The 13,599-nt window shown below is 45.3% G+C and overlaps 1 pseudogene; it reads right to left on the bottom strand.

Annotated features, from left to right (window-relative positions):
- Positions 1 to 8,756: 8,756 nt before the first annotated feature.
- LOC146394465 (claudin-34 pseudogene) lies at positions 8,757 to 11,880 on the bottom strand (annotated as a pseudogene).
- Between the last annotated feature and the right edge of the window lie 1,719 nt (positions 11,881 to 13,599).

Below are 13,599 nucleotides of genomic sequence, written 5' to 3'. Positions count from 1 at the left end.
GTTATTATAAGATATGTAGTATTGCTCTCTGTGCTGTCCAGTAAGTCCTTGTATATATGTTTATATGCGGTAGTATCTGTGAATCTGATATTCCTAATTTCCCTCCCTTGCCGTGCCCTTTGGTAACCATAGTTGGTTTCCTATGCCTGTGAGTCTCCTTCTCTGAGACACAGAGTATATTCCAACCAAAGGCAGGAGCCAGGGCAGTGTCTTGACTTGATAGCAACTGGACTATTGAGATGGGCATCTTTTCACGTGTCTGTTGGCCATCTGTCTTCTTGGTAGGAATGTTTGTTTCTTCTGCCCATCGTTGGATTGAATTGGTTACTTTTCTGATTTTGAGTTGTATGAGCTGTTTGTATATTCTGGAAATTAAGCCCTCATTGGTCGAATAGTTGGCAGCTATGTTCTTCCAATCTGAAGGTTGTCTTCCGATTACCTTTATGGTTTCATTTCTTTTCTGTTTTTTTCTTTTTCTTTTTCTATTTTTTTTTCTTTTGAGGGCTGCACCTGTGTCATATAGAAGTTCCCAGGCTAGGGTTCGAATTGGAGCTACAACTGCCAGCCAATGCCACAGCCACAGCAGCACAGGTTCCAAGCCCAAGCAGATAATAAGTGAAGAGCAATGTCCAATTTCAGAGCCAAAGTTTTGAAAGTGTTCCTCTTATGGAATGTGCTTATGCTGCCCTCCTGTGGAGAAATAGAAGAATGCGTCTGCATGGAGAGGAATTTATAAAATCCAGGCATGGTCTTTGCATATTGATTCAACACAACCTCATTAAAAGTGCTGCTGCTTGGAGTTCTGTTCTGGCTCAGCAGTAATAAACCTGACTAGTATGCATGAGGAAGTGGGTTCGATTCCTGGCCCCACTCAGAGGGTGAAGGATCTGGGATTGCCTTGAGCTGTGGTGTAGGTTACAGACCCGTGCCGGGTCCCCTTTGCTGTGGCAGCAGTAGAAGCCTGCAGCTGTAGCTTTGATTTTAACCCCTAGCCTGGGAACTTCCATATGTCACAGGTGTGGCCCTAAAAAGACAAAAATAAATCTAAAAAACACCCTGTCAGAGAAATTAGGAAAACAAGGAGACGCTCAAGAGACATTTGCTATGAAAGGTAGATGAGGAAACAGTTGCCTTGGGGGTGCACACTTTGTTGAAAAACATATGACTTCCTCTTTTCAACCCATGTGTCAATGTGAAGATAAATGCCAGATTGTCGCTGGTTATAGGTGACTTCTCCCTTGTCCTCTATAAAGTTTTGACAGTGTATGTATTGTCATTTATCCGAAAAATGAACAGTCTCCTCAATAATTTGTACAAGCCGCATGTAACAATAGACCTCTGAACAGCAGCCTTTAATTTCAGACCCCATCCCTTGAAGATGTTTTTGTTATTCACTGTGCTTATGCTGCCCTCCTGTGGACAAATAGAAGAATGCTTCTGCTTGTGGAGTGATGGATAAAATGCAGATGTGTTCTTTACCTGTTCTTTAAGTAGTCTTTAAAACTGCATTAAAAACTAATCCATGCTCGTTATGAAAACTGAAAGGACTCCGGCAACGACAAAGAAAGAAAAAATTCCACATAATCTCACGTTACCATTGGGTCAGGAGCCTGAGTTCCTGGGCAGGGAGATAAAAGATGAGGGTGCAGGCATTCTTTCAGCATCCAGTCAGCTTTTCTGCTCTTTGAGTGCTCACCTAACCTCGGTTTTGCTGTTTGATCCTCTTTGTTTGTCTCTCTTCAAGCCTCTTTATTTTACAAGTGCCTTGTAATTTGACCCCTGTTCAGAGACTTTGCTTGCTTTGGGATTCTTTTTTGGTTTGTTTTCTGTTTTTTTGTTTTGTTTTGTTTTGTTTTGTTTTGTTTTGTTTTTGCTGTGCAAAATATATATATATATATATTGCAATGAACATCATATATATCATCTTGTGAAATTACAGAAATGTTTCTACAATGTACCTTCCAAACAGAGTCCTGCTCAAGGACCCCATACACTTGATAATGTACTAGATATTGTCAAATTGTCCTTCAGAAAGGTGCATCTCTTGAAACTTTTACAACAGTGCATAGGCACTCATTCTCCAATCCCTGATCCACACTTTGCAGGATGAATTTGGTATCATTCAACTTGTGGATTGAATGTTTGACAATATGTCAGGTAAGAAATCATACTGCACTATTGTTTGGGCTTAAAAGTCTTTTATTACCAGTGAGGTTCCACATTTTCCCCTGTTTGTTGGTAATGTCTGTCTCTTTGTGCCTTTCCTCACTTCATCTATCTTCTGTTGGGTTTGTCAGATTTATTTTAAACTGTAGATTTTGAGCTCTGCATAAATTAGGTAAATCGGCCCTTTGTCATGTATGTTGCAAATTCCTCAGGTGTCATTTTTAGTCCCTGTTTCTTGCTTTTAAAGGTTTTGCCATGCAGGGATTTTACGTTGTTAGATAGAAATAAATTGAAAATATTCCCTTTTTAGCATCTGGAGAAAGATCACTTGAAGCATTAAATTTAGATAACTGACAAAGAGTAGGAAGCCAGAGAGCCTGGTTGAATGAAGAGGGGAGGTGTTAGCACATTGAAGGGCAAAGTTGCAGATGGGGCTGCACATGGGAACAAAACACATGAGTCAGCCTGAGGTTTGGTCACCCCTGGGAAGCCAAGGGGACACATCTCTAGAGGTGTGTGGTGAGGACTCAAGGGCCCCAGCAGGTGCTCAAGGCCAAGGTGAGGAGAGGGGAGCACAGGTGGGGAGATGCTGCTGCCCAGATGCTTCCTGCCCAGGCCAGAGGGCAGCTGATGCTACTTGTATTATGGAAAACGTAGTGAGTGGATCCTGGAAACAAAGACCGTGGTCAGTGCATGGAGAATGAAAAAGTAAATAAATACCCCATTTAATTACACCAGAGTTAATATTGTAGCCTATTTCTTCCCCATCTTTTTTCAGCTCATATTTTTAAAGTTGGAATTATACTTCATATGCGTTTCAGGTTGTGTTGGTCTTTGCTCTGTGTTTTCCCCAGCATTTTGTTATGACAATCTCCAAATATTCAACAAGGTGGAAAAGATTTTAGAGCCAACCCACCAAGACTCTGCCATAACCATGTGACGCTCTTTCCTTTTCACATGTCCATCCATTAGTCCATCCCTCTCTCCATCCGTCAGTCCATCCTGGCCCTTGATGCCTTTTGTAGTATACTGCCTACATCAGCAGGTGCCTTCTTGAGTGTTTCAGCAAGCTCACCCTCAACTTGCCAGCCGTGTTGTTTATAGAGGTATTCTTTGTATATATTTTACACACCAATCTTGATATGTATTGGTTTTTAACACCCCCTTTTTTCCCATTTACTGTTGTAGTGTAAGCACTGTGCTTCGAATCGCATGAAGCCAACACATGAACCCAGAAAGTTCCAAGACTTTGTGACTGGGAGCCTCCCCACCCTGGAGGATGGACTGTTTTTGGCTCTTAGGAAAGTCGGGGGTTTCCTCACACAGGTCTCTGCCCTTTTCATACATATGGAGCTCACTGCCAGGGAGTGGAGAGCTGGCTGTTTTTATGTGAGGACTGTGTTTGGATTCTGATTGCTAAGTCCCTACTGTAGGTACAAGAGAGGTGGTGGATTTTCATGTAGTTAGTATCTAGCTGCATGGCTGAAGTTTCTGTTGGACTGGAAGTGTCCTTTTTTAGGCCTTTTAAATAAAGAAAGGTTTTCTATCGGAGTGCCCATTGTGGTTTAGTGGGTTCAGACCCAACCTTGTCTCTGTTGCTCACTGGGTTAAGGATCTGGTGGTGCCCCAATCTGCAGAGCATGTCGCAGAAGTGGCTCAGATCCGGTGTTGCTGTGGCTGTGGCATAAGCTGACTCAGGTTGAGCTGCATCTCTGATTCAACCCTTAGCCTGAACTTCCATATGCCACAGGTGTGGCCATAAAAAGAAAAAAAAAGTTTGATATTGTCTTCTTTTTTTTATGACCATGCCACAGCCTAGAGAAGTTCCTGGGCCAGGGCTTGAATCCGAACCGCCACAGCTGTGGATATGCGGGATCCCTTAACCCACTGTGCTGGGCTGGGGACCAAACCCATACCTCTGCAGTGACCTGAGCTGCTGCAGTTGGATTCTTAACCCACAGTGCCACGACAGGAACTCCAATTGTTTTTCTGCTTGAAATTGTATGTTTCCTAGTTCTAGCCACTAAAATAGTTGTCACAGTAGAACGAGCAGCACCAGTGCCCAAATCGTGGTTTCTAAATTCCATGCCCATGTCTAGGGTTCCCTGAAGGAATGGCCTGGCTGGTTGAAGGTCAGTGTTCTGACATGTACAAGGTGCACCTGCTGCATCCTCTTGAGTGACAAGCAAGAAAGCCTCAGAGACGAATGGAGACTGCTCATGGGATTTCTTTTTGGCCTGATGAAATGTCCTAAGAGAGTTGTAATGGCTGTACACCCATGTGGATGTACTCAGCCACTGGGACATGTGAGAGGGTGCATTATACGGTGTATGAATTATGAATTATATTTAAAAATTGTTATTAAAGTATGATTTTTTGTGAAAGTATCTGTGATAACAAAACAAAAAAGACTAAGGGAAACCCCCACCACTCCCGCTGCGTAGGCCATGGAGATAAGACTGACTGTGGGTCATAGGAAGCGTGTTCTCTTTGCCACCTCCACTGCATGCATCAGTTCTTGGGCCAGGGATTGAAGTCGCACCCTGGCAGTGACAACACCAGGTCCTTAACCCACTGAGCCACCAGGGAACTCCAGGAAGCATTACGTAATGGATGGGCATGGTCAGAGAATCGGTTACCGAAGAGCCATTCTGGGTTCCAGGAGGAGGAAGAGAACCGGTGCATGTTGAGCACACTGTCACCACGTGGATTTTCAGTGGGCAAAAATTTCCTGATATATAAATCTCAGAGAATTGGAAAGTTAGGAAAAAACTTATTAAGATATACAGTGTGGAGTTTCAAACATAGTAAAGAAAATACTGAAGATAAGTTAGAAGTGAGATCCAAACACTACCATGTTCTTTTTCAGCCACTCATGAGCTTCTGCAAAATGATGGCAAGCTCTCAGAAGTGGAAGAGGTTCAAGAAACATACATGCCAACCGATTGCCGGCCCTTGACAGGCTTCATGTCTTAGGATTCTGGACGCAATAATGGCTACATGATCTTCCTGCGTGTAGAATTTGCTTTGCTCCCAAGATAGTTTTTCTGCAGTAAAATCATTCCCTTTGAAATCTTTTTCTTTTTTTCTTTCTTTCTTTCTTTCTTTCTTTCTTTCTTTGTCTTATTTTTTAGGGCCGCACCCACTGCATATGGAGGTTCCCAGGCTAGGGGTACAATGGGTGCTGCAGCCACCTGCCTACACCACAGCCACAGCATTGTGGGATCCGAGTCACATCTGTTAACTACGCCACTACTCACGGCAACGCCGCATCCGTAACCCACTGATTGAGGCCAGGGATGGAACCTGTGTCGTCATGGGAATAGTCAGATTTTCTTTTGCTGATCCATGACAGGAACTCCCCTTTTGAAAGTCTTAAATTTTTTTTTAGCAATGGAAGTATAGAGTTGACTGACAATGTTGTGTTGGTTTCAGGTGTAGAGCAAAGAGATTCAGAGATTGTCTGTCTGTCTATCTATCTATCTGTCTAGATACATACGTTTTTCAGATTCCTCTCCCTTGTCGGCTATTACAGACGACTGAGTATAGGTCCCTGTGCTGTCCAGTAGGGCCTTCTTGGTTATCTACCTTTCCAATATTAACATGCTTTCTAGTCATGTTTCTTGAAAGGAAAATGTCTTTTAGCCATGATTTCACTTATTAAACATGCATTTTTTTTCTTAAACTTTCAAAGCAGAACCTATCCCTCCCAGCTCGTTAATGAAATGATCCTAAGCAGATTATATCTGTACTTAATTTCAAGTCTAGGTATGTATTTACCTAGTGCAGTTAACTTGTTTAAAAAATAAACTGAGAATTATGAGCATGTTCATGAAACGGCAAATCCATTTTTGGAAATTGTCATTTCTTTTGAAAATGAGATCCATGTGTAGATGAAGACAGTTCTGAACCTGTGCAAAAGTTTGTATATATGGGAACTAGACTGGGGAGCATTTGCAAGTGGTCAGAACCACTGGTATAAAAGGTAGTTAGATGTAGAGTAAATATGCTTTCATCTCAACATCTAGCATTTGACAGACGTAGGTGTTAATTGTATTGGTAGGTCGTTTTCTCTATGACTTTCCTCTTCAGGAAAATGATGTTCATGGAATGAATTTTATTAAGTGAAGAGTTGAGGTAAACAGTCGGTTAAGATTTTCTGGGATAAGGGTGCATTAAAAAACAATCTGACTACCAAGAGTGTATCAGGGGACAGGTGTCCCTATGGCTCTGTTGCCTGGGAGGGCACAATCGATCATAAAAGGAACAGTGAGTTCAATGAAGTGAAACACTGTGAATATGTAGGAACCCCCAAGTTCGGTCAAAAACATTGATGAGACAATTAGGGAAATTTGAACACTGACTAGGTATTTGAATGCAATAGGAACTGGTGGAATTTTTTGGTGGGATAATATGGTTACCTTAAAATATTGACAGTTCTGGAAGCTGAGATAATCACTGACTTTGGAATGCAACTGAAAACTTCTAGAATAAAACATGGACATGATCTTGAACTCATAATCAAGAGCTGATACTCAAAAATGGAAAAGTGAGACAGGGGAAACTTTTTAAAAAATGCGTTGGTCAACACCAAATCTATTTAGGGCATCCTCTCTTGTTATTTCTCTAGAAATTTAACAACATGAGGGGGGAAATGAAGCCGTTAGTTTTTATTTATTTATTTATTTGGATTAGTAACCAAGTAGCCATACTTCCTGAGGGGGAGGTTTTGTTTTTGTTTTTTTTCTGGCCGCAGCCAAGGCATCTTGAGTTTCCCAGGCCAGGGATCAAATCTGATTTGCAGCTGCCATCTAGGCTGCAGCTGCGGGAACAGTGGATCCTTAACCCACTGCACTGGGCCAGGGATCGAACACGGCGGGAACTCCGAGGAGGGAAAGTTCTATACAAAAGCATCCCAGCTAACAAACATGGCAAGAATGGTCATATAATGAAGTCACCACTTGTAATCCTTAGTGCAAGAAATGATTCAAGCAAAGGCAATCAGTAGATGAAACGGCGAACTGGACGGGTGCTGAAATGTAGGAAAGGGATCCAGCTATTCTCTCGTGCTCCATTCATCCATCTTGGCATCATGAATAAAGGACTCGTCATGTGTGCTGCCTGGTGGCATGCACTCAGGATGAAGTACAGGGCGCCACCTCTGACATACTCTCAAAGAGCTGACCTAGACTATAAAGCACTCCCCTTGCTGCCCGCTCTCGGCCCTTAAGGAAAGTGAAGCCTGGAGAAGGAACACCTTTAATGCAAGGACAGTTGAGCCACTTTCAAGTCAGAGTCCTTTTCTTAGCGGGCAGGGAGGGCGTAGTAGGCAGAGTGCTTTACATGAAGACCTGAGAGGCAGTGTGAGTGCCTTGTGTGGGGAAAAAAAAAAAACCAGAAGCACAGAGTTATTTTTGAGGCATTAAACATTTCTAAGTATTTGATCACAGGAATGATTCTTAATGTTTTTCAGGTAGAATATGGCTCTGTGAGGAAATGCCCATTTGTTAGTAATATTGAATCACTGTTGGGGGATATCAGGGAGCCTGATGCCTGGGGTTTGCTTTAAAATCGGGTGGAAAAAGAAAAAGAGGTTCAAAGAGGGGAAGGAGTCCCCGGTATGGCTCAGCAGGTAAAGAACCCAGTATAGTTAGGGTCCATGAGCATTTGGGTTCAATCCCAGGCCTCAATCCATGGGTTAAGGATCCGGGGTTGCTACAGGCTCTGGTGTAGGCTGGCAACGGCAGGTCTGATTGGACCCCTAGCCTGAGAACTTCCATATGTTGTAGGTGTGGCCCTAAACAATAAATAAATAAATAAAAAAGCAAACAGGGGAAGGGAGAGATAAAGCTAGTGTGGCAGAATCTTGCTACCTTTTGAGTCTGGTAGTAAAGTGGGGGAGTGGTTGCATGTACTCTTCTCCCTGTGCACATCTTGGACAGTCTGACATGATACAGGTGATTACCAGGCTGTAAGAAAGAAGGTTGGGTGTTTTTAGCAGAAGTTTAAGAGGGAGATGTGAGACTCTCTGAAACCCCTGTCCACACGAGGTTGAGAATATGGACGATTTAATTGACAGTCATTAAAGTGCAGATCCTATAAGACCCGCTGGCAAGTAGGTAAGATTTTTAATGGGATTTTGTGTATTCGACTAGGCAATGAGTGATTCAAACGCAGCCACAGAGGGTAACAGCCATTGTCAGCCCAAATTACCTTTGGCGTGGCCTAGAGTCCTTCCAAGTCGGTGACACAGCATCCTGATGTAATCCTTCGTATGAAGCCTGGTAATGTGGGGTTTGGAAAGCCAGTGCAACGAGGAATTTTCTGCGTATGAAGATGCGGGGTTCATTCGACTCTCTAGCGAGTATTTGTAAGAGAGGCAAACCAGCCCACCAACCAAGAGTGCAAAGGAACTCAGACAGGCCATGAGAGCAGCCCCGCCGACTTCCTGGGAGTCCGGCTTGAAGGGTACATTGAAAGATGGTGGGAAAGAAGGTGGCGCGTCCTTGACAGACTGGTGGTTCCAGACCACAGCAGCTAGGATCCAGGCACCAGCAGCTATGTTCAGCATTCCTGCAACAGCAAATGGATTACAGGTTCTTCTGCCCTCTTCTCAGGTACACATTCCTAAGCGCAAAGACGATGGCAGCTTTGCCGAAAAGCCCTAGAATGCTCACAACTATCAGGAAGTTTTGGGCAACACGGATATCATGTGGGATGTAAGTATCGTGATGGTTGTAATGGTGACACACGCTGGTTCTGTTGATGCCATTGAGGTGATGGAAGCTGCAGGCTCTCCACACTCCCACGCAGGCTAGGCCGGAGGGTAAGAGCGAGGTGTTGTTGACATACCACACTCGCCACTCCACCAGGCCCATGGACCTGGTGCCAAGGATCCATCCGATGGTGGCCACCATGAACCCTGCCAGCTGCCATTTAGGGCTTCCATTGAACAAGGGCATGGTGGCCATGCTCCCTGGGGAACTGCAAAGGAACACAGGGCATCCATCAGGAGACTGGGCCCCTGGTGCCTGGAACAGACCTCTGGGGTGAGTAGTGCTCTGCTGAGAGGGAGGTTCTCAGCTGCAGGGGAGGTGCTATGCTGGGAGGCAAGCCCCATGCTGGGGGTACAAGTAGTGGGGAAAGCACTATCCTGAGAGGGAGGCCCTATGTTGAGAGTGAAGCGCTATGCTCAGAGAGAGAGGTGCTTTGCTCAGAGGGAGGCGTTATGCTTGTGAGACGGCTGTTACCTGGGGACAGAGACCTCTGCGGGGATGGGGGTGGGGGCAGAAGGCACGCAAAGATGTGAGGGGCCAGCTGGCATTATGGACTGAAGCCTTACAATGCAAAGACCTTCAAAGAGGCAGTTCCACTTTGGGGCATTTGTGCACACATCTCATCGAGACTGGCCATAAACATTTAGTCACAGAGAGGGTCAGCACTATTGAGACTATGGAAAAATGGGGAAACACCTGCCAGTCCCCCCAGAGGGCTTGGTGACCATCATTTATGCTCATTCCACACAAGGGAGCTCTGTGCCAACATTCACAATGTAATGGCAGCGTCCACAGTGTGGTGTGTTGTGTCTGGCTCTTCTCAAGGTCCTTCCTATTTGGAGCATGTGAGTGCTATGTTGCTGTGTCTGCAGAGGAGCATTCAGTTGTATGGCGGGACCTCCATTTGGTGATTCATTCCTCAGTGTTTGGACATTTGGATTGGTTCCAAGTTTTGGCTGTTGTGAACAATGTTGCTAAAAACAGACTTTAATAAAACGTTGGCTGGGCCCATGTTCTCATGTCTCGCATGTGGACACCCAGGGCAGGGATGAGTGGATCGTATGGCAAGTGGAAGTTGAACTTTTGAGAAAGCTCGAAACTGTTTCCCTGCGTGGCTGTACCATTTTACATTCCCACCAGCAATGGGTGACCCTCCCAGTTTCTCCATATCTTGTCCAACGTTTGGATGTTTTTAGTCTTTTTGATGATGGCCATCCTAGTTGGTGATGAAATGCAAAATGTGACCAGAAGAAAGACGGTCACCATACATCAAGTACAAACAGCCCATTGCAAGAAACTTGTCTGTATAACATAATCAGGGACATGAATAGAACTGGGGGTGGGGTTCTATATGCTGAGAGGGGTTGTAGGTTTGGAAAGCTATTTGTATCATGAAGAACCACATACTGATGGAAAAGAGCCCCTAATCTAAGTAGAGAGCTCAGTGAGTCACCCCGGGGCCAGTACCCACACAGCCAGTGCTCGGCTGAGGAGACACAGTATCACCTCTTCCTTATTTGTCCTGAGACTTTTCCAGCTCAGAATGCAGCCCAAACAGAGTTCACCTCTGTCTGCTTTTCAAGAAAGGGATTGGGCAGTAGGCGTCTGAGTGTGACTGGCTTCATGGCTCAACACTGTGTTCACAACCTCGGATTATTTCTTTTATGGATGTTTGGCCTTTCAGTAGATATTGGTCATGGGCATGATTCTTCGAAAGAAGAAAGACTTCATTCAAGTGAAGCAATGGAGGGTGGATTCTGGTGTGTAAATACACTTGTGTGTTGTGGGCATGAAAGTAATTCATTCACCATGACCCTTAGCAGATGTGAGAGGAGCCCAGGCCTGGCCCAGGGAAGTAGCTCAATAGCCATAGAAGGAAAAGCCAAATGTGAGGAAAACAAAGGACTGTGTTTTACAGGTTGAGTTCTAGGTACATGAACGGTTGCATTGGTCTCTTTATCTTCAGTATCTGTGTCAGAGTCTTCTGTTTTGTTTTCACTCAACCTGGCAAAAAAGATCTTAGACCCAACTGAAACTCAAGAGGTTGGCTAATGTAAGACAAAAGAAATCAAAACAGGAAATAGCAAGTGTTGGCCAGGATGTGGAGCAACCAGGACCCTTGAGCTTTGCTGGTGGGACTAGAAACTGGTACAGCCACCGTGAAGAACGACCATTCCTCAAAAAACCTAGACTTACCGAATGATCCAGCAATTTCACTTCTGCCTATTTCTACACAACAGGAAAGGCAGGGAATCAAACAGGCACTTTTGCACCCATGCTCCTATCAGCATGATTCCTGAGAGGGAGATATGGAAGCACCCAATTCTCCATCCATGGATGAAGGGATAGACAAAGTGTGGTCTCTCCATTCCTTGGAGTACTTTTCAGTCTTAGAATGGAAGGAGATTCTGTCCCAGGCTGCAGTAGGGATGAGCCTTAAAGACTAGTTCTGCTGAGGGAAATAAGCCCATTACAGAGAGAGACAAATAGCATATGCTCCCACTTCTATTCAGAACCTCGAGGGGTCAGATTCATAGCCCAGGGAGGGAGGAATGGACATTTAGCCCAAGGCCTGGAGGAGGGAGGCATGGGTAGTTAGTGTTCAGTGGGGAGGAAGGCATGGGTAGTTAGTGTTACCAGGGCCCGGGAGAGGGTGGCATGGGTAGTTAGTGTTCATCTGAGACAAAGGTTTCCCTTTAGGGAGATGGATGATGTTGCCCGCTGGGCGACATCGTGAATGTCCCTAATGCCACGGAGTAGTGTATTTAAAAAGGTAAAATAATGAACGTTGTCTATTTAACCACCTCAAAAAAACACACAGAGAACAAAGAAGGCAGAGCCTCTACTAACCCATCTGCAGAGGAAGGAGCGTCGGGGGCGAAGGAAGGCCACATGGCAAGGAACACTTACCATGGATCTCAGGTCCCCCGTCCAACATCTTCGCCTCTCAGCGCCTGGCTCCTCAGTGTGGACAGAGCTGAGTTCTCAGCCACACTGTGAACCTGGCCTTTGAGTCCCAGGTCCTGTCCTCAGCCTTCCGCTGATTCCACATTCTCCTTCCCATTGTCCGCATCTCCAGTGTTCCGAGTTGCTAGGTCACAGACGCCATGGCAGTGGCCCTTTTCCTCTCGATCAGGGCACTGCCTGCGGTTTCCTTTCTTCCTCGGAGCTCCTCTTTGTCTCTCAGCTTTATTTATTCTGAAATAAAAAGACATGGAGCCCGAGTTCACTTTTCAGATCTTTGTGAGCGTTTCAGACATGCCCCCTAATCCCTTTCTCTTGTTGCCCAGAAATGGTACCTAACCCATCTCACCTGGAGTTAATGCCATTTCTGAAGCAGTGGCAATGTGCACATGCAGGTGTTCGCAGAAGGGGCAGCCACTGGGGGGGATTTATTTGTGAAAGACCACGGACGAGGAACACATTAGCAGAGACACCCTCATTCACGGGGAATGACCTCCTTCCACTTGAGTCTTGGGTACACACGGTACCATGAGTCAGGTAGGATGGACCGGGTAAGATCACTCCTCATTTGTCAGAAACTGGCCTGCTCAGATGGGGCCAGCTTCCCATGGGGCTTCTGTCTGTCACCTAGCCATCCCCGAGGACTCGATTTTACATACAAGGTGAAACTCCAGGGATATCCTTTGCTCACTGTCTTTCAAGGAAGGGAGCAGAGGGATGTGCAGAGACGTCAGTGAAACACATGCCCACTGAACTTATCACTGGGTTACAAGTGGGACAAAGCGTGGTGGGAGGGGGGACGCGCTTAGAGAATATGTACAGTTACCCACTTTATATCCTTCTAATGGGACATCACACAGCAATTCCAATTATCTTCATGAACAACTAAGGAAGTTCCCATTGTGGCTCAGTGGATAAAGTCTCCGACACAGCGTCTCTGAGGAAATGGGTCGAATCTCTGTGCTTGCTCAGTGGGTTTAGGGTCTGGTGTTGCCACAAGCTGGGGCGTAGTTGGCAGATGTGGATCAGATTTAGTGTTGCTGAGGCTGTGGTGTAGGCCGGCAGCTCCAGCTCCAATTCGACCCCTAGCCTTGGAACTTAAATATGCCGTGGGTGTGGCCCTAAAAAGACAAAAATAAATAAATAATACACGCTGGAGTTCCCGTCGTGGCTCAGTGGTGAACAAACCCGACTAGTATGCATGAGGACACAGGTTTGATCCCTGGCCCCCCTCAGTGGGGTGAGCATGCGGCATTGCCTTGAGCTGTGGTGTAGGTTTTAGACACGGCTGGAATGTGGAGTTGGTGTGGCTGTGGTGGAGGCCTGCATGTGTAGCTCTGATTTGACCCACTATACTGGAAATTTCCACACGTGCTGAGTGGGGCCCTGAAAAGACAATGAAATGAACAAAAAGCACCCTCTCAGAGAAATGAGGGAAACAGGAAATGCTCAAGAGACATTGGATGTGAAAGGTCGATTAAGACACAATTGTCTGAGGAGCACACACTTTGCTTAAAACCATGTAGCTTCTTCTTTTCAGCCCATGTGTAAATATGAAGATAAATGCTGGATTGTCCCTGATTATATGAGACTTGTCTTTTCTCCTCTAGAGCAGTTTTTACAATGAATGCATATTCATTGATACGGCAAAGAAACAAACTAATGAGTAATTTCTGTGAGCAGCATGTCCAAA

This window comes from Sus scrofa, chromosome X, assembly GCF_054392235.1.
Source record: "Sus scrofa isolate SSC_HxYL_T2T_F1_AM1 chromosome X, Sscrofa_HxYL_maternal_Yorkshire_Landrace_v2.0, whole genome shotgun sequence".
In the NCBI taxonomy this organism is placed as follows: Eukaryota; Metazoa; Chordata; class Mammalia; order Artiodactyla; family Suidae; genus Sus; species Sus scrofa.
The sequence above is the reverse complement of the archived record's forward strand: the minus strand, read 5'-3'. Positions and strand labels throughout refer to the sequence as shown.